This window comes from Somniosus microcephalus, chromosome 10, assembly GCF_052327205.1.
Source record: "Somniosus microcephalus isolate GS21.2 chromosome 10, FLI_Smic_1.0, whole genome shotgun sequence".
Taxonomy (NCBI): Eukaryota; Metazoa; Chordata; class Chondrichthyes; order Squaliformes; family Somniosidae; genus Somniosus; species Somniosus microcephalus.
In genome coordinates, this window is record NC_140996.1 from 84,949,462 (window position 1) to 84,971,633 (window position 22,172).

Here is a 22,172-nt window from a genome sequence, read left to right on the forward strand (position 1 = left end):
GCAAAATACCAATAATAATAATTTTTTTAATGAATAAAGAAAAATTATACTTTGAAATAGCATAACATTTCCTCATTCTTCTTTTTTTTTTAACAGCCACATAAAAATTGAACTTTTCGAACAGAAATTAAATAAAGAAGTTGATAACTTCTGACCCAGAGGTGTGTATTGCCTGGCCAGAAGTCATTTAATTGGCCCTCGTGGACCTAAGATAAATTGGGTTGTTTAAAGTTAAGGGGCCAGAAATTCCAGGCCAGAAGCGTGAGTACGGTCGGCTTACTCACGCTTCTGGCCGTTGGAAATGCCGGCGTTCAGCATGAACAGCGCATGCGGGGAACGCCGGCATTTCCAGACCTCGAGCGCGTGCGACTGCACAGGCAGCGCTTGCGCAGTGAACTTCGTGGATTTCATTCATGAAATCCGTGAGGTTAAGTCCTTAGAAGTTACACTGAAAAAAAGCAAGTGTAAAGTGGTTCATTGGCTGCGGAGGAAGATATATTTTATCGTGGAGCTTTTGAAATGCAATATTTTTGTTTGGGAAAGGGAGGGAAGTTATTTTAAGAAATTTTAAGTAAGTTTTAAAGTTAAAATTTTTTTTTTTTTTAAAGGGTTTTCAGAACGGTAGGTAGAAGGAGCAATTGTGGCTGTGTGAATGGAATGTGAGAATGAGTTATGTGTGTATGTCCACATATATTCCTTTATGTATATGTATGTATGTTTTATATTCCTTTACTATGAATGTATGTTTTTAATTATGATTTTCCAATAAGTTACTTTCTCTGAAAGTCATAATTAAATAATACATTCATACACATAAATAAAGGAATATATACATAACACGCAAAGGAATATATACAGACATACATACTTTCAGAAGCTCCACGATAAGAAATATCTTCCTCCGCAGCCTCTGTAGCAACTGTACCCATGCTTTTTTCATGTGTAAGTTGTAATGACTGGACCTCACTGAAAGCATTAATGAAAGCGGCGAATTATACTGCGCACGCGCTGCATGTGCAGTCGCACGCGTTCTGCCTCTGAACCCCTTCGTTCAGAGGACAGGAAATGCCAGTTTTCCCCACATGCACTGTGCATGCTGAAAACCGGCATTTCATCCGGCCAGATGCGTAAGTACCCCGACCGTACTAGCGCATTTGGAAGGGAATTATTGGGCCAACATTTTACATGTCAATAAAATAAAAAATTTAACACTTGCATGACTTGCCCCCTCGCATCTGCGACTGAGGGTCCAAGGAGGTGCATTGCGCAAGAGGTCATCATCGGACGTATCCTCACACTGTTCCCTTTGGGGAACTGTATGAAGTGGTGGAAGGATTTATGGCCGTGATTAACGCTCATTCCGTGACCGTAACCATCTTTGAACCAGCCATTAGGGTGGTTAGTCCTATGGCGGGACGGTTTTACGGGCTCCCACAACCCATCTGAGGGGGGGGGCCACCAACACCCGCGGACGCAAGTATCCCGCTGGATGTCCACCCAGAATTTAAAGTTGGAGCTCCGACTCCACTTGCTGGGACTGTCTGGAGTGGGGTTCAAAACCCTACTCCTTCTGGCCCAGCGGCGGGGATGCTTACTGCTACGCAAAAGGCCCACTCCGCACAAAAGATGACACCCATACGTTTCCTGCGCCTTTTCCCTCCCCGTGACTGGAGCCCTATGCTGCCATTTCACGTTGCTAATCGGATTGGGCGTTTGTCATAGCGGTAGGATCCCCGCCGCTGGGCCAGATCAGGGTAGGGTTTCGAACCCCGCTCCAGACAGTCCCGGCAAGTGGAGTCGGAGCTCCGGCTCTAAATTCTGGGTTGACATCCAGTGGGATATTTGCGTCCGTGGGTGCGGGTGGCCCCCCCTCCTTGTATAGCTTGTGGGAGCCCGTAAAACCCTCCCGCCATAGGACTAACCGCCCTAATAGCTGGTTCAAAGATGGTTACGGTCACGGAATGAGCGTTAATCACGGCCATAAATCCTTCCACCACTTCATACAGTTCCCCAAAGGGAACAGTGTGAAGACACGTATGACGACGACATTGCTAAATAAATAAATGGAATTTAAAAAATTCTTTTAGGGCTTTTAAAAGTCTTTAAATTGCTTTAATTCTCTTTAAAACTACTTCAGATTACTCAAAATAATGTAAACATTTCAAAAAGTTTATAAAAGTTACCAAAATCTTCAAAAAACTTCCAAAAACCTATTTAAACTGCTGCTTTGCATGTAAAAAAGCAAAGCAGCTTGACAGAAACATTGGGGGCGTGTCCAGTGAAACTGAGACCTCAAGGGGCGTGTCTCACTTACACTGCACGCTCCTGGGTCCGCGCTGGCTGCACTCCTGGGCGGCGTGACGTTATACGCTGCCCGGGAATGTGCTTTCTATTTCTCCAAGTTCAGGCGTCCCAGAAGCTGATCGGCAGGAGCGCGGGGTAAGTGCAAATACGGGGCTTGCACGCGCTGCAAGCCCCGTTCTGGAATTTCTGGCCCAAGATATAACTCCAACAAAGAGTCAAAACGCCTTCAGTGTATCTCTCTAAATGAAGGGAATCTTTTCTCAAGCACAGATATAAGTCTTTTCTTAACTTTTCCTCCCTCCTTTCTTGAAGGTGGTGAATCTTCCTGGATTACGGTTCCATGGGCACCAGCCATCCTCCTGGTACCTTGCTACAATAGCAAAATACTGCGGGTGCTGCAAATCTGAAATAACAACAGAAAACGCTGGAAATACTCAGCAGGCCAGGCAGCATCCGTGGAGAGAGAAACAGAGTTAACGTTTCAGGTCTGGGACCCTTGGTTTACATGTGTGAGCTTAGACAGATAAGCTGTTAAATCATGGGGGCATCATAACAAATCAAATATACATGTAAACAAGTCGATTTTGAATTAAACAAGCATTGCCCGATTTGGGTTAAAATCTCATGGTTTTGTTCGATTTTTATGTAAAATACTGTGCAAATTAGGTTAATTTTTTTCTAGCCCTTTCAGGAGCTGTCCTTATCACAGTACTGTAACAGCATATTTCTTAGCTACCTGCTGGCTGGTATCAGTTAACCTTTGGTAGATGCATCTATCATGTTGGTGTCATGGAACATTGCAAATGAACTCCACTGCACCATACTGCAGAATGATAGATCACACCATCATGCTCAGCACTGCCCAAATGGTGACTTTAATGGCCCAGAAATTCAGGTCGGGGGCTTCCCGCGGGTGCAAGTCCCCGACCTGCACTTACCTTGCACGCTGGCCGTTGAGCTGTAGGGCCCCATGGAATTCCGATCCGTGGCCTGGTCCAGTTGCCGGCGCACAGTGCTTGCATATCCCAGGGGCACAGTTAGTTCGATGCGTCCCCTGGGATCACGTGGGCCATGGGGAGCCAATCGGAGCAGGGAATGCTCCATTCATAATTCTTGACAGGAAGTGCTGTCAAGACTTATAAATATTACGGCCCCAAAATAGCACTAAACCTTCAAATAAATATTTTTTTTAAATCACATTTTTTAAATAAACTATAAATGACATGAAATAACTATTTTAAACAACAATTTAAATTTTTGAAAAAAATAATTTAATATTCTAACGGGCTAAAAATAAACTTACCTTGCTTTAAAGTATTTAAAAATAATAAACCTGTGGAAAAAATGTTTAAATTTTAATTAATTCACCACTTACCTTGTAAAAAGCAGGCCTTACGCCTGCTTCTTACATTTCTAAATTCTGCAGACTTACCCTCACGGAAAAACCTGTAAAAAAAAACTAAGTTTGATGCGCACGCGCAGTCTCCCCCGCGCACGCGTTCGACCTCTGAACCCCTGCTTTCAGAGGAGCAGAAGTGCTGGTTTCCCGCGCATGCGCAGCGCATGCAGGAAACCGGCACTTCCATTGGGTTTACGGGTGAGTACGCGTGCGTACTCACCCCTGGAGACCCGAATTTCTGGGCATTAATATCTCAGATGTTCATGGCAGTGAGATGCAAAATGGAGGCAATGCAGTTCCTAACAAGGAGTGATGAACAATTAGAGAGGGTAAATTCTGTGACCCCGCACTTCCAGCAGGGAGCCATATTTGAAGGGAATGCAGGTCGGCAAATGAGCATTGTAAGGTTGTAGTCCTGAAGTATCAGACATGGCTCATTGTTGACACTCCTGCCTCTGAGTCAGAAGGTTGTGGATTCACTCCAGCAATCTAGGCTGACAACATTATCAAAATCCACGATGAGGCCTTGGACAACGTGGACCACTTCTCATACCTCAGGAGCCTACTGTCAACAAGGGCAGACGTCAATGATGAAGTCCAACACCATCTTCAGTGTGCCAGTGCAGCCTTCGGTCACCTGAGGGAGAGAGTGTTAGAAGACCAGGACCTCAAACCCGGCATCAAGCTCATGGTCTACAGAGCAGTAGTGATACACACCCTCCTGTATGCCTCAGAGACATGGACCATGTACAGCAGGCACCTCAATGCACTGGAGAAGTACCACCAACGCTGCCTCCGCAAGATCCTGCAAATCCATTGGCAGGATAGGCGCACCAACATCAGTGTTACTAGTTACTAGTCCTTTCACCATCTCATCTCGTTTTGAATACCCCTGAATGTCTCTTCACTTCTCTTTTGTTCTTTCATCCCCATTTCCCAGTCTCCAAACTGGCCTTTTAATCTGTTTCATTTCCTGAGTTTTTTCAGTCCTGACGAAGGGTTTCGACCTGAAATATTGACTCTATTTCTCTCTCCATGGATATTGCCTGGCCTGCTGAGTTTTTCCAGCATTTTCTGTTGTTATTTCGGATTTCCAGCATCCGCAGTATTTTGCTATCATCAGTGTTTTCGCTCAGGCCAACATCCCCAGCATCGAAGCTTTGGCCACGCTCGATCAGCTCCGATGGATGGGTCACATTGCCTGCATGCCAGATACGAGACTCCCAAAACAAGCGCTCTACTCGGAGTCCCAGGTGGGCAGAAGAAACGCTTCAAGGACATCCTCAAAGCCTCCTTGAAAAAGTGCAACATCCCCACTGACACTTGGGAATCCCTGGCCCAAGACCACACAAAGTGAATGAGAAGCATCCGGGAAGGTGCCGAACACCTCGAGTCTCTTTGCCGGGAGCAAGGGGAAGGCAAGCGCAAGCAGTGCAATGAGCGCACGTCAACCCAAGCACCCCACCCACCCGCCCCTTCAATCACTGTCTGCCCCACATGTGACAGAGACTGTAGGTCCCGCATTGGACTCATCAGCCACCTGAGAACTCATCTTTAATGTGGAAGCAAGTCATCCTCGGTTCCGAGGGACTGTATAAGAGAGAGTACTGAGGGAGTGCTGCACTGTCGGGGGTGCCGTCTTTCATATTAAATATTAAACGCAGGTCCCATCTGCCCTCTCAGGGTGGACATAAAAAATCCCATGGCACTATTTTTGGAAGAGCAGTGGGCACTGGATAACCGTTATTCCACAATCAACATCAATAAAACAATTTGGGCGAGAAATTGGGCTCGGTGGCGTTCGGTATTTGGGCGCTACAGGTGCTGTTAGGGACCCAAAATGGCATCCACCGTGCGCACGCATACTTCTGATGCAAAGCACGCCAGATGCCATCTTGGTAAAGGCATTAGCGTGTTAACGTCTGTCGGAAGTATGCACAGTAGGCAGATCATGGCATCAACAACGTGCAACATTGACTTGATGCCAGCGCTGGAATTTTTTGAGCTCCACACTCCAGCCAACGCCTTCTCTTAAGCTCACGTTAATCATCAGGAAGGAACCCCCCCATCAGTGCTATTTAAAGGGATCATCAACTAATTACAGGTTATTTGGTGGTTAATTTCTTCTGGCTATCACGAAAATTCACATGTTTTTGATGTTTTCCATAGTTTCAAGTTTTAAAAGTCTACGGCCTAGAAATTCAGTGGGGTGCCAAGCTCGCCTGGGCGCCGGAATTACCGCTGCGATCGGAGCCGTTGCGCCTGCCGGAAATTCAGTTTGAGCGCCCCAAGAGGGACGCGGGGCGCTGCTCGAGGCGCCCCGCGTCCCTGTTGGGGCGCTGAAACTAAATATCGCAGCGCAACGTGCCACAGTGCCACACGCTGCGGCACGGTGCACTGCGGTACTGCAGGCCTTCCTCCCCTTCTTAAGTGAGAGGGGCCTGCACCAGCGCGATAACCGATCGCGAGTGCCGGCAAAAGAGCCCGGCACCGAGGAGAAGTGCCGGGCTCTCGGGACACAGCCGGCACTGCCCGGGGGGGGGTCAGGAGGCCGGGGACGGAGGTGCTGGCAGGCGGCCACCAAAAAAAATGGCCGACCCGCACCTCCTCCTTAATTTGCGCCACTACCGCCACAGGTAAGCCCCATGAACCGGGTGCGATTTGCGACCGGTGTAACAGAGGCGGGCGCGAACAAATATCGCGATTGGGGTGGTAGCGGGGCGCTGCGCACACCGATGACGTCATCGGTGGCGGCGCGGCGCTACAGGCTAACGCCACCATTAGTGTCCCGCTAAATATCGCGGGAGGCATGGCCAGTGGCGTTAAAGCCACTGAGTGCCCTCTTTAGGCGCAAACTGATGGCGTAGCCCACCGAATTTCTAGGCCTACAGGCCATGGTATGGCAGGTGCTGAAGTACTTTTTGCTGATTTCAAGGCTTCTGCATAAACCACTTGCTCCCAGACATGAGTGCAGTAGTGGGCCTTCCTCTTGGACTCGTGCATAACTGAGAGAATGAGCAGAGGCCACACAGAGCAGGACAAGCTGCTCTAAGAGGGTGGAGGAGGAGTGGGAGAAGGGCTCTCAGCAGGAGGCCATATCTGCCTAGGGTGATCAGGAAGCAATTCTCCTACCTGAGCCTCAGAACCGAACAATGTTTGAGATGTCTGTGCTTCACTAAGGAGGTCAGCACTCAAATCTTTCACCTACTGCAGCCGTAACTTGAACCTCAGAGCAGGGCAAAGACCGCATTGCCAGTAGCTGTGATGATGACCATGGCTATGAACTTTTATGCCTCCGGCTCCTTCCAAGCTGTTGCTGGAGATATTAGCAACATCTAGCAGTTTGCATAAGGGAGGTCACTAAAGCTCTATATTCAAAGAGATCTAACGTCATTTCATTACAAGGCCCCTTGGGTCAGAGCGATCATAATATGATAGAATTCTTCATTAGGATGGAGGGTGAAGTAGTTGACTCAGAGACTAGGGTCCTGAATTTAAATAAAGGAAACTACGATGGCATGAGGCGCGAATTGGGTAGGATTGATTGGGGAATGTCACTCAAAGGGTTGATGGTGGATAGACAATGGCAAACACTCAAAGACCGCATGGATGAACTACAGAAGTTGTTCATCCCAGTTTGGGATAAGAATAAAACAAAAAGGGTGACTCAACTGTGGCTAACAAGGGAAATTAGGGATAGCATAAGATCCAAGGAGAGGGCATATAAATTGGCCAGAAAAAGCGGTAACCCTGAGGATTGAGAGCAGTTCAGGATTCAACAAAGGAGGACAAAGGGATTAATTAAGAAGGGGAAAATAGAATATGAAAGTAAGCTTGCAGGGAACATTAAAACTGACTGTAAGAGCTTTTATAGATATGTGAAGAGAAAAAGATTAGTGAAATCAAGTGCAGGTCCCTTGCAGTCAGAAGCAGGGGAAGTTATAATGGGGAACAAAGAAATGGCAGACCAATTAAATGCATATTTTGGTTCTGTCTTCACAAAGGATGACACAAATAACCTCCCAGAGATGTTGGAGAACATAGGGTCTGATGAGAGGGAGGAACTGAAATAAATCAGTATTTGTAGGGAAATGGTGTTAGGGAAATTGACAGTATTGAATGCCAATAAATCCCATGGGCCTGATAATCTACATCCTAGGGTACTTAAGGAGGTGGCCCTAGAAATAGTAGATGCATTGCTGATCATCTTCCAAAATTCACTGGAATCTGGAACTGTACCCATGGATTGAATGGTTGCTAATGTTACCCCACTATTCAAAAAGGGTGGTAGAGAGAAAGCAGGGAATTACAGACCGGTAAGCCTGACATCGGTAGTGGGGAAAATAATAGAGTCCATTATAAAGGATGTAATAGCTGAGCACTTGGAAAACAGTGACAGGATCGGACAAAGTCAACATGGATTTACAAAAGGTAAATCGTGCTTGACTAATCTACTGGAATTTTTTGAGGATGTAACTGGGAAAATAGATAAGGGAGAACCAGTAGGTGTGGTGTATTTGGACTTTCAAAAGGCTTTCGATAAGGTCCTGCATAAGAGATTAGCATGTAAAGTTAAGGCACATGGGATTGGGGGCAAGGTATTGACTTGGATAGAGAACTGGTTGGCGGACAGAAAGCAGAGAGTAGGAATTAACGGGTCTTTTTCCGAGTGGCAGGCAGTGACTAGTGGGGTACCGCAGGGATCGGTCCTTGGATCCCAGCTATTCACAATATACATTAATGATCTAGATAAGGGAACTAGATGTAATGGCCTAGAAATTCAGTTGGGCGCGCCAGCCGTTAGCGCCTTAGGAGGAGTAGATCTCGAGCGCTAGGCGCTTAACGCCCGGGCGCAGCGCGATCTGCGCCTCGCCCCAACTTCAGTACACATTTAGCGCCGGCGCAAAGTCTTAGCGCGCGCCCTGCTGCGCACGCAGATCATGACGTCATTTACTAGTGCAACGCCCTTTGTGCGCCCCGAACCGGAACTTCACTCGCGCCGGGCCATTGTGCGCCGGGCGGCCCTAACGACTGTGAAGTGGAATGGTACACAGCCGAGGCGGGCCGCGGGGAGCGCTAATTAAAGGGCACTTACCCTGCACTATAAAGGCCAGCCATTTTGCAGCATTCACTCTTGTGCAAAGGTTTTTTGGAGAGAGACCAAGGAGGAGAGCTTACTGGTTTGGACCAACACTAGGACAGGTACTTTTGGCTCAGGCCAGAGCTTAGCAATTATCTTTGCCTTCATTGAGAGCTCAGTGTTTGCCAGCATATAATGGGGGCTGCATTGGGTGCCAACGCTGACTTTCAGCCTTATGCCAGAAGGGCTTACAGAGAGTGGCAGCCCTGGCTAGACGCAGAGGGGGCAACAGGCGTCGCCAACTGAGGCCTTACCCACCCAGGGTATACCGCCAGCAGTCCTCCTATCTGACCATGTCTGCCGCGATGTGTGTAAGGAGGCTGCGATTCAGAAGGGAGGTGGTTGCAGACATCTGCCAGCTGCTTCAGAGAGATCTGCAGCCACAGCTGATGCGCAGGACGTCTCTGTCGGTGGCAGTGAAGGTGACGGTGGCTCTCAACTTCTATGCCACCGGCTCCTTCCAATCCGCTGCTGGGGACATCGCTAACATCTCCCAGTTCGTTGTGCATTGCTGCATCCACCAGGTGACCGAAGCCCTTTTCAGAAGGAGACATCAATTCATCTCCTTCCCCATGACCCTGGACAAGCAGCAGCAGCGTGCAGTGGGATTTGCAAGAATAGCGGGCTTCCCCATGGTGCAGGGCGCCATTGACTGCACGCATGTGGCTTTGCGGGCACCTCTGGAGCATGCCGAGGATTACCGCAACCGGAAGGGCTACCATTCCCTCAACGTACAGCTGGTGTGTGACCACAGGCAGCGCATCCTAGCTGTCAATGCCCGCTTTCCAGGCAGCAGCCACGATGCCTTTATCCTGCGACAGACAACTGTGGCTGACATGTTCCAGGCACAGCCTCACCCAAGAGGATGGCTTATCGGAGACAAAGGCTATCCTTTGTGTACCTGGCTCATGACCCCGCTCCGCGCGCCCATGACCCCTGCTGAAGAGGCATACAACGAGAGCCATCAAGCGACGAGGAACATCATAGAACAAACAATCGGCGTCCTCAAGCAACGGTTCCGCTGTCTCGATCGCTCCGGGGGAGCCCTCCAGTATTCGCAGGAGCGAGTCTCCCAATTCGTCGTCGTTTGCTGCATGCTGCACAACCTGGCTATCTGCAGGACTCAGGCACTGCCACCTCACATTGGACCCCCACCTCAGGAGGAGGAGCAGGAGGAGCATGAGGAGGAGGAGGACGAGGAGTACCAGCCCAGGAGGGAGGCAGAAGTTCCAAGGGCCGCCCGTCGGCGGCTTATTGAACGTCACTTCTAGGCCCTCTGTCAGGGAATGGCTTGTGCCAATGAAAGAACATGATTGCAGCCGCTCCGCAAGCCCTCAGCCGGTTAAGGCAACAAACACTTCAAAGATCAAACATGGACAATGTTAATAAATAAAATGCTTTATTGTACAAACTCAGGGCCCTTCCCACATGAAAACCAAAAACAGACGAAACCCCCAAAAAACACTCAAACACATTACTCGCTCCCACAACCTGGAGAGGATTAACAAAACAGTGCAACTAAAATGGCCGTCATCCTCGGCCTTCGTAAAAAACAAACATCACATCCTCGGCCTTCAAAAAACAAACATCCAATTCTCGGCCTTCAAAAAACAAACATCCAATTCTCGGCCTCAAAAAACAAACATCCAATTCTCGGCCTCAAAAAACAAACACAACTGGCCACACATTCGACTTTTTGGCCTGCTAGGGCGATGCCTTGGCCATCTTTGTGTGGCCCCTGCCCGCCCTTCTGCTCCTCCTCAAAGTAAGGCCATTGGCTGCTGCAAGGCTGGGGGCAGGCTCCAGAGGGGCACATGTCGTGACGGCAGATGCCCTTGGGGGTCGGCCTAGTCGAGGTCTGGCCGTCGAGTGGGCGGCTGTTGAATGCTGCAGCTGTGGCTGGCCAGCATCAGTCGCTGCAGCAGCTCCTGGCAGCTCCACTGGGGAGTGGCAGTGGCAGCTGGAGGAATGGGGGCAAGCTGGCGGATGGCAGGCGCTCGCTGGTCGCCTGAGACACTGGCACTCGCCCGGGCCAGCACTGCAGCATGCGCACCAATCTGCCGAGGGACAGACCGCTGTGCTGCTGCAGCGCGCCGGGTGCCCTGGCGATGCCTGGCTGACACAGCGAGTGTGGCAGCAGTGAGTGCCCGTGTTGACCTGTTCAGTGACCTCATCAGAGCACCCAGTGACTGCACGGCACCACTGATCAACTGCCCACTCGCTGCCTGAGCTGCCCTGAATGCCGCCCGACTCGCTGACTGATCTGCCCCGCATGCCGCCCGACTCGCTGCCTGCTCTGCCCTGAATTCCGCCAAACTGATGGCCTGTGAGGCCCCGACATCGGTGACACTCCGAGAGAGGGACTCGATGGCCTCAGGCAACCGTGCCACTACCCCCATGAGCTCCGTGTGCCGGCGCTCCGAGTCCGCGGACAAGTCCTCGAGGCGTTCCATCTCCTCGGCGAAGACCATCTCCGGACTGGAGGCCGGACTCTCCCTCTGGGGAGAAGGCCGCCGAGCTGGCCGACCCTTCCTGCGTTGCTGGACGCCGCTGGGCCCAGCAATTGGACTCCCCTCCGACCCTTTCCCCCTCTGGGGAGAAGGCCGCCGAGCTGGCACCCCCCTCCCGCGTTTCTGCAGGCCGCAGGTCCCATGAGCTCCCCTCCCCTCCGACACTTCCGCCACGCTCCCCTCCAGGGAAGACGTGTCCCCTACATTGGCATGGGTTGCCACGGCTGAGGGTTCCCCTGATGGGCCGCCTTCCTCTTGCTCCTCCTCCTCCTCCTCTTCTGAGGGGCTGTCACTGGCAACTTCAGGGACCTCCTCCTCACCATCTGAAAGCAGGAAGGCACAAGAGTAGCTTTAGAGTGAGGAGAGGGCGTCAGCGAGGGATGCATGAGTGGTGGCATTCAGCGCATTGGTTGGACAGTGGCAAAGGATGTAGATCTGATGCGCAAGTGGGACAAGAGACGTCCAAATGTTGATGTCCTTACCATTGGTGCCCAGAACAGGGTCGGCATCTCCACATGCAACGGGGCCAATCACCCGGCCACCCATGATGCGCTCCACGCGATGTTGCAGCTCGGTGAGCGGCTGGATCTGGGGTCGGCCTCCCCCGGTCGCAGTCCGGCTCTTACTATTATTGGCCAGCTTGGCCTGCAAGAGAAAGGACGGCCTCTAAGTACAGTGTGTAGCCCTGATCTTGTGTGCACTGCCTCCCATGGTGGAATAGCCTGGCCAGTTTGTCGCCCTGATCTTGTGTGCACTGCCTCCCATGGTGGAAGAGCCTGGCCAGTGTGTCGCCCTGATCTTGTGTGCACTGCCTCCCATGGTGGAATAGCTTGGCCAGTGTGTTAAGTGCAGAATGTGCAATTGATGTTCATGCCTGTCCCATAGCTGCTGGATGAGGGCTGGCCATTAGGGCTTTCAGGTCCCTTTGCCCATAATGTGAGGTGCACATGCAAGGATGAGGAGGTCACTGGAAAGGGTACTCACCCTGACAATCCGAGTGAGGTCATTAAACCTTTTGCGGCATTGGACACCGGTCCTGGGGACCTCGCTGTTGGCTGACACCTTGCTGGCGACATGCCTCCAGGCTCTCCGGTAGGCGCGGACCGGCGCCGTCCTGCCATTGTCCGGGTACAAAATATGGCGCCTCTTCTCCACACCACCAACCAGCACACTCAGATCACGCTCTGAGAAGCGCTGCGCTCGTTCACGGGCCTTCTGCATGGCTTCAGGTGCTATTTGGGTCCAGCAGCAGTGTTCAGGCCTAGCTGGAGGGCTCCACTATCCAGGGCGTGGCAGCAGACAAAGTCGACCCTTCCCCCTTAAGAGCTGGCCGGCGCCAGGGTGTCTGCTGTCAATCACGAGATGGCCGCACCTGCGCTGCGCCCGGCCTCGGCGCTCTCGCTCAGCACCTCCGGCTTAGTGCCTAAAGAGAAGCGTCCAGCGCCAGTTTTAGCGCTCGAGCAAACTCTTAGGGCGAAGCTAATGAATATCGGAGAAGTGGCCTCGATTTGGCGGCGGGCGCAAACTTTAGCGGCCGCCCGACTTTACCGCCCCAAAAGTGGCTACAATGAATTTCTAGGCCAATATCTCCAAGTTTGCAGATGACACAAAGCTGGGTGGGCGTGTGTGCTGCGAGGAGGATACCGAGAAACTCCAGGATGATTTGGACAGGTTGGGTGATTGGGCAGAAGCATGGCAGATGCAATATAACGTGGATAAATGCGAGGTTATCCACTTTGGTGTCAAAAACAGAAAGGCAGACTATTATCTGAATGGCAATAGATTGGGAGAAGGGGAAGTGCAATGAGACCTGGGTGTCCTTGTGCACCAGTCACTGAAGGTAAGCATGCAGGTGCAGCAGGCGGTGAAGAAGGCAAATGGTATGTTGGCCTTCATAGCAAAAGGGTTTGAGTACAGGAGTAAGGATGTCCTGCTGCATTTGTACAGGGCCTTGGTGAGACCACACCTTTAGTACTGTGTGCAGTTTTGGTCGCCTTATCTGAGGAAGGATGTTCTTGCCATGGAAGGAGTTCAGCGAAGGTTCACAAGGCTGATTCCTGTGATGGCAGGAATGACGTCTGAGGAGAGATTGGGTCGATTGGGCTTATACTCGCTGGAGTTTAGAAGAATGAGAGGGGATCTCATCGAAACTTATAAAATTCTGGCAGGTCTGGACAAACTAGATGCAGGTAGAATGTTCCCAATGGTCGGAGAGTCCAGAACCAGGGGTCACAGTCTAAGGATAAGGGGTAAGCCATTTAGGTCAGAGATGAGGAAGAATTTCTTCACCCAGAGAGTGGTGAACCTGTGGAATTCTCTACCACAGAAGGCGGTTGAGGCCAAGTCATTAAATATATTCAAGAAGGAGTTAGATATATTTCTTAGAGCTAAAGGTATCAAGGGATATGGGGGGAAGGCAGGTACGGGGTACTGAGTTTGGATGATCAGCCATGATCTCATCGAATGGTGGAGCAGGCTCGAGGGGCCGAATGGCCTACTCCTGCTCCTATCTTCTATGTTTCTATGTTTCTATTCCCTCTTGCCAAAGACACGCAGCAGAGTGAGCACGAGGGTTTGCAAGGTTTGCAGGCTTCCCCATGCTGCAGGGTGCCATTTACTGCATGCACATTGCTTTGCGGGCGCCGTATTTTAACTCTGACATGTACCAGAACTAAAAGGGATTCCACTCCCTCAACATGCAGCTGATGTGTGACCATAGGCATTGAATCATGCAGGTCAATGGTTGGCATCCTGGCCGCAGTCATGATGCCTTCATTCTGCGGCAGTCCGCTGTGCCAGTGATATTTCAGTCACCACGACAAATCAGAGGATGGCTACAGGGTGACAAGGGCTATCCGCTGACGAAATGGCTCATGACTCCGGTACGCAATTCATACACACGTGCACAGCATGCATACAATGAGAGTCATGCTGCCACACAAAATGAGATAGAGCAGACCATTTGTGCATTGAAGCAACGATTCCGTTGTCTAGACTGCTCTTAAAGAGCCCTGCAGTATTCGGCTGAGCGGGTCTCAAGTTTTGTGGTGGTTTGCTTCATGCTGCACAACCTGGCCATTGTGAGGGAACAGCCCTTGCCACCATCTATCAGGCGAGAAGCTGAGGAGGAGGAGCACGGGGAGGAGGAGGAGAAAAGAGAGAAGAATGGCTGAACATGGGAGAGAGCTGGCATCCAGATTTCCATCAATGCACTGAAAGTCTTGGTGGAGGAGGTGGAAAGGAGGAGAAACACCCTATATCCACAGGGGAGCTGGAGGCCCTTCAGACATACGGTGAAAAGGCAGTGGGAGCAGATAGCCGCGGAGGTCAGTGCCAGGAATCAAGCCCTGTGGACCTGAATGCAATGTCGCAAGAAGTTCAATGACCTCACATGAGTGGTCAAGGTTAGTGAATACATCTTCAAATGCCATATCCTAACAACTGCACCACTAGTCTCAGCCACCGGATAATGCATCACACCCCATCACTCACCTGCCAACAATCTCTATCAATTAGCACTCATACCTAACATTCATAGCTTTACCCCACCCTCATACACTTAGCACTGTTGCAAGCTTCACACCCACAGCTCACAGCTTGCACACACTGCCAAGTATACAACCATGACAGGCACATCACCCAATCATATTGCACAATACTCATTGACACACTGCCCTCCCTCTTGCAGGAGAAGGAGGTGCACAAGCGGAGGCAGCACAAACTAATCTGAGAGGGAGAGGTGCGCCTGCAGGCTCTAACCCCCATGGATGGGGCGGTGCTGGCCATTATCGGAAGTGCCATTGCTGAGGCAATGACCAGCGGCAGGGCTGAATCCATTGAAGGTGACGGTATCTCATACCTAATCCTCATTTTCACATCCCACTTCCCCCTCATCCCACAGTCTTTTCTGACTTACAAGCTGCAGATGGTTTAAGCAGGCACCTTTTACTTTTCCCCCTCCCCTCATCATAACCTTACCCTTGTGCCTTGCTCCTTTCAGGCACCCAAGAAGTGCAACCTGGCCGGGCAGTGGAGGAAGACCAAGAAGAGGGCGATGATGAAGACACACCGTCACTTGATTTCACGCTCGTAGCAATCAGCTCAGATACTAACACTGAATGTATCTTAGAGGATAGCATAGAGGCAGGATCTGCACGCGGCGCGACACTGAGCACAACTGCGCTGCAACTAGGGCAGGGGACAAGGATAGCACAGGTGCCAGCTTAGCAGAGGGCGAGGCCGCACACAAGTTCAGCTGCATTGGATTCAAATGAGGACTTCGATGGGCCAGGCTACAGAAGAAGGCTGATGGGTGAACGTAACAAATTGCATGGTACATTGGGAGGCCTGCCAGAAAGCCTGCGGTCAATATCAAGGAGCTTGCAGAAGTCAAGCACTAACTTGGCACAGGCTTTGTGCAGAGCTTGGAACCCATCCTTTCCAGCATGGAACTGGTGACCAACTCCATCAACACACTTGTGGACCCAACCATGTTGCAGCGTCTGATGGCTGGCATCTCATCTTCCATTGCAGCATGAGCAGCCTCCACCAAAAGTCTAATTGCTGCAGTAGAAACTCAGACTGAAGTTGTGCAAGGTCAGCTTGCTGACATGCAAGCTCTGACTGCTGTCATGCAAGCTCAGCTTGCTGCCATACAAGCTCAGGCTGCTGCCATCATGCCTGTGCATACCAATGTTCAAAGGGGCTTGCAGGGTATCACAGCAGTCCAGCAATCTGTCCTCCAACAGATTACTAGGATTGCTGAGGTGCCGCCTCAGGGGAGTGGCAGTGGCTCCATGGAGCACAAACCTGCTGTCCTCTTTCAGGAAGACGGCATTCATCCAGAGTGGTCCAGACAGCGGAAGCATTGTTTCAGCATGCCAATGGTCAGCTCTATCACATGTCATTTGGCAGTATGGCTTTCACTGTTTGCATACTGCCCATGTGTGCATGGGTTGCGCACTGGAATTATGAGCCATGTTGCCAGTGGATAGCCTTTGTCGTCCAGCAGCCACCCTTTGGTTTGCTGTGGAGGTTGAAATGCAGCAAGCATAGCGGACTGCCGCAGAATGAAGGCATCACGACTGTTGCAAGAATCCCTTTCGGTTCCGATGTATGGCAGATTTGACATGCAGCGCCCGCAAAGTGATTTGCTTGCAGACAAGGCACCCTGCACCATGGGGAAGCCTGTAATCCTAGCAAAGCCGCATGCTCGCTCTGCCTGCTGGACTCCGGCAAGAGAGAATGTAATATAGTCAGCTTTCTCTTTGAATAGAGAGCCTCGGTGACCTGCCTTATGCAACAGTGGATGGCAAACTGCGAGATGTTGCAAATATCTCCAGCTGCAGCCTAGAAGGAGCCAGATGCATAAAAGGGTTGCATCCTTCCTTCTGCTTCTTCCTCTTCAGCTTCTTCCTCTTCTGTGTCTTCCTTTTCCCTCTGCAAGCAGATGCCATAAATCTGAAATAACAGCATCAAATGCTAGAAATGCTCAGCTGGTCAGGCAACATCTCGACCTGAGACATGAACTCTTTTTCTCTCTTCACGGATGTTGCCTGACCTGCTGAGTATTTGCAGCATTTACTTTCTTCTCAGAGGCCTTCCTTTACCATCCGAGGTCTTGCAAGCATCCAGCAGCACTCCCTATACACATAAAAAGCTTTTAATATCTATTGCAGCAAGACATTACTTCAATAATATCAAAAAAAAGTCTGAAAGCTTAATCCAAACTTACCTTTAAGTGGTGCTGACATCACCACTGTCAGCTTGCTTGCATGTCAGGTTTAAGAAATACATTTTATATAGCACCTTTCATGACCACCAGACATCTCAAAGTGCTTTACAGCCAATGAAGTACATTTGAAGTGTAGTCACTGTTGTAATGTGGGAAACACGGCAGCCAATTTGCACACAGCAAGCTCCCACAAACAGCAATGTGATAGTGATTAGATAATCTGTTTTTGTGTTGATTGAGGGATACATATTGGCCAGGACACCGGGGATAACTCCCCTACTTTTCTTCAACATAGTGCCATAGGATCTTTTATGACAGCATGAGAGAGCAAACGGGGCCTCGGTTTAACATCCGAAAGATGCCACCTCCGACAGTGCAGCACTCCCTCAGTACAGCAGCGCTCTACTCGGAGCTCCGACATGGCAAGAAAGCGCCAGGTGGGCAGAGGAAATGCTTCAAGGACACCCTCAAAGCCTCCTTGAAAAAGTGCAACATTCCCACTGACACCTGGGAATCCCTGGCCCAAGACCGCACAAAGTGAAGCATTCGGGAAGGCGACGAACACCTCGGGCTGGATTTTGATTGAGGAGGCGTGTAGGAGGCTGAACTACAACTTTCGGGGTTGTAGACCCGCCTCCATCGAGTCATGGCCAACCCACGTGATTTTCACTTGATTGACCTTGTTGAGCCCGCCCAGCGGGCTCAGCAGGCCAATTAAGGGCCACCCGGCAACAGGTGACATCACAGATTGACATTTCATCTGTCAAAAGCTTTTGACAGATGAAATATCAGCATTTGACAGCTGTTTGAAGCTGTCAAACACTAACAATCTGTACTCCAAGTTAATTCCTTCCTCTCAGGCTGATTTAGAGATCTCTCCAGAACAGAAAACTGAATGCTGCAACTTCTGACAGCTCGCGGCCATTCTGCTTTCTGTGCCAGTGAGATGAAAGACTCCCGAGACCTGAAGGAAGGAAGGCTGTAAAGGTAAGTAAATGTAAGTAAAACTTCTTTAAACACTTTACACACTTACCTCTGAACTCATGCACCCATCACTCACCTGAACACTTGACATCTCGAACGCTCCAAGCCCTTCAGCCCGATGGCCCGCCTCGCAAACTTGGCGTGGTTTGGAGCCGTCGGGATTCCCACACTTCAGCAATAAAAATAGGGAGTAGGCTAAAAACTGCCTGTTAACTGGCAGTTAATTGGCACTAATCCCCTTCCCGCCTTGGGGAGACGGGTCCCTGCACAGATCGGGTATCCGCCTCCTTTGAAACTGGCATGGAGGCGGGTTGGGTTCGTGCTCCCCGATTTTGAGATTTTAACCCCCCACACACCTCCAATCCCGCCTCCACAGCCCAATGTAAATCCTGCCCCTCGAGTCTCTTCGCCGGGAGCAAGCAGAAGCCAAGTGCAAACAGTGGAATGAGCGGACGTCAACCCAAGCACTGCACCCACCCACCCCTTCAACCAGCGTCTTCCCCACCTGTGACAAAGACTGTAGGTCCTGCATTGGACTCATCAGTCACTTGAGAACTCATTTTTAGTGAGAAAGCAAGTCATCCTCGGTTCCGAGGGATTACCTAAGAAGAAGAAGATGTGCTCAAGTCTCTGGAATGGGACTTGAACCCACAACCATCTGACTCAGAGGCGAGTGTGCTAGCCACTGAGACACAGCTGGCGTGCTTAGGACCCAGCGCTGAGTTCGGAGTGGTGACTTGATCATCCCCATTCCCCAGTTGCCCGTATTCTTCCCAATTGCTTCACACCCTTTCCCTTGCAAACCTACCTGCGGGCTGCTGCTGTGACTCAAAATTCCAGAGGTCTTCAGTGGCGAGCTGCGTGGGGGCACCAAGCAGGTGTCTGCAGCTCGCTGGTCTGATAGTAATGCGGCCCAAGGCCCAATATCAGGTGTGCTTTGGGCCTACATGTTCTGATGCAGATTCTGTGCCTAGGCCTTTATCTGGTTTTCACAGTAAATGAGGCTTTAGAAACAAAAAAGCATTTGCTTGGATGTGAAATGACTTGTCAAAAATTATTTCTTAATTCTCACAGTGGGTCTTCCATAGGATATGAGCTAGCAGTTTGTAAGCAAGTCAACCCTAACCCAACCCCAATTCAGATGAAGTCTACATGGGTTGTACAAATATAGCTAAGATAAAGACTAAAGGGATTCATCTGCGTGGGGATTCTCCTGCTCGTCCATCAGAACTGCAGTGGAAGAGCCATAGGAGCCCCAGAAAAACAACTTAAAGAGCTGGTTAGGAACCTTTTCAAGGATTCTTCCAGATCTTCCACTACAGTTACAGTGGGAGAGCAGCAGAATCCCTGTGTAAATTCACCCCTTAAATTTTAAGGCCTTGCATCTGTCTTCAGTAGTTGCATAATCAATTGTCTATAATAGTTCTCACAGCAACCCATGTATAGCTTAAAACAAGGAGGCCAGTGGTAATATTGAAATGTTGCTGAATAAATAATTGTGTATCTCAAATATAAAATTATAGTAGCTGGAATATGTTGCCAAAATAAAAGATACCCATTAAACACTTTGAGGTAGGAAAGAAGTTCACTTACTGCTTAATAATTATGCATTATTCAACAGGCAGAAACCACATGAGATTTAAGATTATTACCTGACACTGCACTGCAGCACAATGCACTGATATTAATCCAAGGGCACTAATGAGAACAAGTGCTGGTACTTGAATGGAGCACTTATTCTGTACAATTTCAGATTGTATTCTTCAGTCATTACTAATGAGCTATATGTTGGAAAAAATTCATTGGCCTACAAATTCGGTGGCGCCCCAGGGCGCCAGTCTCGCCTGGGCACCGGAAGTACCGCCCTGGAAGGAGCCGCGAGTGCTAGCGAGAAATTCAGTTTCAGCGCCCCAAACGGAAGCACGGCGCTGCTCGAGGTGCCCTGCATTCCTCTTGGGGCGCTGCAACTTAAAATCGCAGCGCAACGTGCTGCAGTGCCACACGCTGCGGCACAGCACGCTGCGGTACTGCAGGCCTTCCTCCCCTTCTTAAAGGGGAGGGGCCTACAGCAGCACGATCGGAGATCGCGTGTGCCGGCAAAAGAGCCCGGCACCAAGGAGAAGTGCCGGGCTCTTGGGACACAGCCAGCACAACGCGGGGGGGGGGGGGCGCGCTCAGGAGGCCGGGGACGGTGGCACAAGGAGGTGCTGGCAGGCTGCCAGCAAAAAAAATGGCCGCCCCGCACCTCCCCTTTAATTAGCGCCTCTACCGCCGCAGGTAGGCCCCCCTGAACCGGTCGCAGATTACGACTGGCGTTACAGTGGGGGTCGCTACCAAATATCGCAATCGGGGCGGTAGCGGGGCGCTGCACACACCAATGACATCATCGGTGGTGGCGCAGCGCTACAGGCTAACACCGCCATTAGTGCCCCGCTAAATTTCGCGGGAGGCATGGCCAGTGGTGCTAAACCCATTAAGTGCCCTCTTTGGGCGCTAACTGGTGGCGCAGCCCACCGAATTTCTAGGCTATTTTATTTCATGGGTAATTATGCTGACTTCTCAGTCGTGACATTTACCGATTCAGAGCGAAGGGGAGGAGTTAGGGAAGTGCGGGATTCCCCGAACGGCATGGAGTTTTAACTTCAAAGTGTGTTTGAATATTTTTTCCCAGGTTCCCCGCCCAACATCCAACCTGATTGACAGGCTTGGACGCCTAGCGGACGGGGACAGGAGCAGGAAGGTTTAGTGGTGGCGGGGGGAGAGATCGCGGGTGTTGGGGGGGGCTGCTGGTTAGAGCGTGGTGGGGGGGGACGTTATTGATCACAGGGGCTTGAAAGCTGACAGATCACAGGGGGACATTGCAGGTGGGGGGTCAGGGAAGATGACAGATCGTGAGGGGGTGATCGCGGAGGGGTCGGGGAAGATCAAGGGGGTCGGTGATGGTGGAGTGGTCGGGGAGAGACTGTGGAGATGAGGGGGCGTTTTACAGGGTTAGCTTGTTGGGCCTGGAGGAAACACTCCTGCTCCTCCTGGCCCACAAGCAGTGCTGTAAAGGCACTTACCTTATGCCTCTCTCATCTCCTTTTACCTGCTGGGTTTCCCGCGGCCAGGAAAGACCAGCCAACAGTAGTTTAAAATATAAATCTTGTTAAAATGGTGGCACACAGCCTCCTTAAAATGTTTCAATGACCAACCCGCCTCCTGAGAGGGGATTGTTTGCCTGCACCCCCCATCCCGCCTCCGTTAAAACCAGAAGTGAGTGGATTTGAGGCATTTTGGGGTCGTGTTTGAAATATTTATCATTGTTACTTCCCACCCGATCCAAACCCACCCAGTTTTGGTGGTTCAAATGACCCCCGGATGACTATTATGATCAATTTGGACTCTGAATATAACTTATTTTTTGAAAGTCATAAAAATAATACAAGTTTATGAGAAAAGGGCAGATCCTTCATTGGCAGCTGAAGAATTCAGCTCCCTCAATCTCTCAAGATTTCTAAGACACTCAAAGCACATCATCCCACACTGGACTCTTTGAATTGGGACACAAACACATTATAAGTGTCAATTTGCTTCAGTGGTAGTACTCTCAACTCTGAGCTAACAGGTTCAAAGCCCCACTCCAGGACTTGAATACATAATGTAGGCTGTCACTTCAGCGCAGCACTGAATTCAAGATTAAAATGAATTCACCTGCTGACATCTAGAGGCACATAATGCTCGATTTAATGGAAAATGGTGCTGTATTGTACAGCAGGGACCAATATCATATTGTTTTTTTCCTGGGTAATATGCATTAACCCCAACCTCAAAAGAGCACCTTCTATTATATTACTGTAATTTTTTCCATTTTCCATTCAGTGAGATTGCTCAATTAATATAGAATTTTGTTCTGTGGACTGTTGCATATCAGAAGCTGAGTTGAGACTGCTCAAATGTGTTTTATTTGGAGGCAGTAGAGAGAGGATAAAATGGATACTGGTATTCAAATCTGGGTCTCAGAGGAGAAATGACAATGGGCTGCTCCATCACACCATCCAACACGACCACACAAATAAGGCAGGTAAAAAGACTGCTTGACATTTGGCAAAAGAATCAAGT

At 50.2% G+C, this 22,172-nt stretch overlaps 1 pseudogene; it reads right to left on the reverse strand.

Annotated features, from left to right (window-relative positions):
- The window catches only part of LOC147111567 (uncharacterized), an 85,509-nt pseudogene that overhangs the window by 58,555 nt on the left and 4,782 nt on the right, over positions 1 to 22,172 (reverse strand).